This window comes from Geospiza fortis, unplaced genomic scaffold, assembly GCF_000277835.1.
Source record: "Geospiza fortis unplaced genomic scaffold, GeoFor_1.0 scaffold16, whole genome shotgun sequence".
Taxonomy (NCBI): domain Eukaryota; kingdom Metazoa; phylum Chordata; class Aves; order Passeriformes; family Thraupidae; genus Geospiza; species Geospiza fortis.
Window position 1 is genome coordinate 1,479,948 of NW_005054302.1, and position 4,517 is coordinate 1,484,464.

Genomic DNA, 4,517 nt, shown 5'->3' on the forward strand with positions numbered 1-4,517 from the left:
TTTTTGGAGCTTTCCTCTTTTTTCCTCTAACAACAGTCATGGTTTGCTTTAGCATATCCTTCTGTTCTGAGTTTGTGTAATTCCTAATATGCCCAGAACACACACACTTTTGACCTTTTTTTGTCTGGCATCACTACACATGTGAAGGATGTCCAAGTTCTCCACAGGAAAGCCACTGTTACTATGTTAGCACTGGTAACGTGCAGTGGGTTGGAGACAGTTATCAAAGTGAGCTGTGACCAGTGAGGACAGTAGTCAAGGAAGACTGACACCATTAAACACTTCTGAATGTATTTCAGGAAATTGTCTTTCAGGCGAAAGCCTGGATTGTCTGGGAACAGGCTGGATAGTGACAATAAGTAAATGCTGTCACCTGTGGGATGGGTGTGTGGAAGAAGTTTTACAGCCACTTCTGTGAGCCAGAGAGAATTTTGATACGACAATCCATGTTTACCCCTGAAAGAATTTCCTACCAAGGTCGTTGACATAGAAACCAAGAAAGAGAGAAGGACAAATAAGAGAAATCTGCAACTGTCTATTTCAATAAGCACTTTGTTTGTCTTTCCTGACCAATGAGTAAAGTGTAAACTTATGTTTTGTAAGAATGTATAAAAAGCATGCATACCTTGAAGCCTTCTGAAAATTGAGTGTTGCTTTGTATTGTGACCATCTCAACTACGACAGGGGAGGTTCAATACTGAGAGCAAAGCTGGTTTTGGGAGGGGCTGACACGGGCAGTCACTTGGTGATGCTCCGGCTAGCTCCCACCTCCTGGCCCTGGCCCATGCCAAGAGTGCCAAGAGATTGACATGGGGAGTGACATAAGATTAGGTGGGAAAATAGTAGTGAACAACTTCAGGGCAAAACCCTTGAGGAAACTGAAGGGGGTTGATGGAACAAACCATTCTAAACTCACAATAAGGAACACTTTAAGATTACAACAGGAAAACAATCTACCCCAAGGGGTGTGGGTTTGCATGCTTGTGGCCATGGTGTTAGTGCTAGAGTCAAAGTTTGTGAAGCAAAGCTTACGGCTGGGAAATGTACAATGAGCTACTTACTTTTTGTTTTGCAGTCTTCAAAACTAGAATAAAAATAAAGAAAAGTAAACTTTAATATTTTTGCTTTCTCATCTGTGTATTTTATAAGTAGATAAGCTACAACAGTCTCCCCATGCCATTAGAATGTCTGCTCATTCCACTTATTAATTTGCCCAATTTGAGCATACTTTTGCTTTTCAGAAAGCTTTTCATGAAGCTGTAGCTACCTGCTAAAATTTTCCCATATCCCCATAGAGACATTCTTTAGTGGTGACTGAAGTGTTCCCAGCTTGATATTGACTGAAAAAGTGCTATACATCTTCCATTTTTTGTTTAGTCCAGGGAAAGCTGAAGGCAAGACAATAATGTGGTGGCACTTTTTCCTTTTCTGTATGTAAAGAAAAATTAACTGTCATACTTGCACAGTCTGAGTATTTTTCAGAAATCTTGCAATTTTTATGTGCAGATGAGTGAGCTGAGTGGCAGCACTTAAAAAAGCAGTTTATTTAATACAGATAACTAAAGTGCTGATTCTACAAACAGTTTCCTATGTAAAGCAATGTGTTGGGCTTTTTTCCACTCAACTATATTTTACTATAAAATTGATCTAACAAAGCATCCTAGATTCTGGCTGGAGTGCAAGCTACTAACAAACATACATCAGTCCTTTGGATCCAGGTGCTGTATAGGAGAGTTGTGCTTGCATTCAGTGAAACATCTGTTTGCCAGACATTTGGACCACCTACAGTAACAATCAGCCTATGTTATGCTCCTGACAGAGATTCAGTTGTCACCATCCCTGGAGGTATTTAAAAGACATGCAGATGTGGCACTTGGGGACATGGTTTAGTGGGGTAGTGCTGGGTTAATGGCTTAGGCTGGATTTTAAAAGTCTTACCCAAACTAAGTGATTCTCTGATTCTGCTCTGCAAACCTTGAAAATTCAGGCCATGAACCCATGGTCACTTTTGTTACTGAGAAAAGCCCTGCCTGAGAGGAAATAAACCCTGAAATTAAATATAACTTTATATTTTTTTCATATAATCATAGAAATATTAAGGTTGGAAAGAACTCTGGATGATATCTAGGACAATATCCTTCTCAGAGAAGGCTACTCTTAAATTCAGGTTGCTTGAGGGTTTTCCCACTTAAGCCTTTATGGAGGGAGATTCCATAGCCTCTCTGGACCTCCAGGTGAATTTTTCTGTCCTTCTCTCAATACAAATCCTGCCTCTCATTTTTCAGTAAGCTCCTTGTCAGTATTGGCAGGCTTCCCATTATCCCAGCTGGAAGAGGTCCTAGGGCCCACAGCCTCTCTCACATGGTGAGTACTCCAACCCCAGGACCATCTTCGTGCACTCAGCAGAACTCACTCCAATTCATCAGGAATTTTCCATATCAGGATTGTTCTACTGGAGACCCCCGAACTGAGCATCGTATTCCACGCACAGGCAAACAAGAGCCATGTAAAGGGAAGTAGTCACATCCTGATACTCAGTTTTCTGTGTTCACAGGATCACAGAATGGATCAGGTTGGAAGGAACCACAGTAGTCATCTGGTCCAACTTCCCAGCTCCAGCAGGGTCCCTTAGAACACGTTAACCAGGGTTGTGTCCAACAACTTTTTTAATATCTCCAGGGAAGGAGACTCCACAACCCCTCTCAGCAGCCTGTCCCAGCGCTCAGTCATCTGCACAGTAAAATAGTTCTTCCTCATGTTCAGGTAGAATGTCCTGTGCATCAGTTTTAAAGGGCCCATTGCCCTTTGTTGTATTGCTCAGCACCACCAAAAAGAGCCTGGCCCCATCCTTTTGACACACTGTATACATTGAATGTTGGAACCCTGGATGCTGAGAATAGAGCTACTTTCTAAAGAACCCAAAAGACAGAACAATCAAATTAAATCCAGGTTCTCAAATTCTTTATTACAAAACTTAGCAATTGCCTGAGGTTTGCTGCCCTCCACAGGCTATTTTTATTATAGTTGCAAAGAGAGAGTTTCACTGTGGACAGCACTGCTACAGTGCAATAATATTTTAAGATTTATTCTTGTAATTTTGTATTAACAACACAACATAAAATGAACAAGTAATTTACTTAGTTATAGTGTGCTGTTGTGAAACATCACTATGAACAGGACATGGAAACCAAATTCCGTGCTGGAGAGCGGGTCAGTGGAAAATAAACTAATTCAGTATAAGGTTTTGGTATGGAAATATGCATTTATTCACCCATCTAAATCATAACTTCCTTCTGGATGAACAGTCTGTATGTGGGCTTGATACCAGAGAAGATGTTGTGTTTCACTGTGGAACAATGATTAGCAAAAGTAGATTGTGAGAGGAAAACATTAAAAAATCATAATTTTTTTATATATATATATATATATACACACACACAAAGTTATATATACATATATATATATGTATGTATATAGTGTATATACTCTGACTTTTATTATGAAAATAAATTTGATCTCCAGGAAGGACATATTTTAATTGCTTCAGGCAAGGTGAATCATAATAGAATACTAATTATTTATACCGTGGCAAGGCACATGAAAAACAAAGAGGTTGCCATTTTCTGAACACAGTGAGCAAAGAGTAGTTCCTGATCTGGCCTCAGTGTTAAGAATCTGTCCCAGCCTTCAGTTTGTCCCAGGGAAACCATGTAATGCCAGAACAGGAATGTAAACTACCACCAAACCTAAACATAACATTTGTGCAAACTCTTTTCCTTAAGCAGAATAAAGAAATCCTGGGTGTGTTGTAAAAGCATCTTCCTGGACAGGGGCCCTGAGCCCTTCCTCGCACCTCATCCATTACTGAGGGCTCTCCTTTGTGGGAGACCAGTTGCACAAAAAATACCCAAACTCTTGTTTATTTTAGTTTGAACACAAGAGCCGTTTGGACGTGAGAGGGATGAGGCAGAGGTTTCACACAGAAGCACCCTACTGGGGAAATCCCCTCATTTTGCCGATTTAGGGAGTTTGTGCAAGGTGTGTGGAGACAAACCCGCACAAGCGGCTCGGGCCCCACACTGCGGGTGCCCTCAGGGCGCCCCCAACTAACAGCGGCAAATCCTTGAGAGAGGTTCTGCGTCTCGCGTGGGAGAACTTCCACCCAAGGCTCTGCAAATGGAAGTCACTAAAATCGCGGCTTGAGGGGACGGCAGCCAGCAATTATTTTTTGAAAATAATTTTTGGAAAAAGTTTAGAAAAAGTTCAGTGGGAGATTCCTTCCTGCAGAAGGAAACGTCAACAAAAAGGGAAGAAAGGGAGGCAAAGTAACAGAAGAAGAAAAAGCGTCCCATTTAAAACGGCGGGCAGCCTGGGAAGGAAGGAGCAGACGTAAAACTAACTCCCTAATCAATCTCATTCCTTATGTAAGGCGGCACACAGTGCCCAACGCGCCTGCGCGCCGGGGGGCGGGGCTGGCGGTGGGGGCCGCCCCCTCTCTCGCGCACGGAACCTGCGCC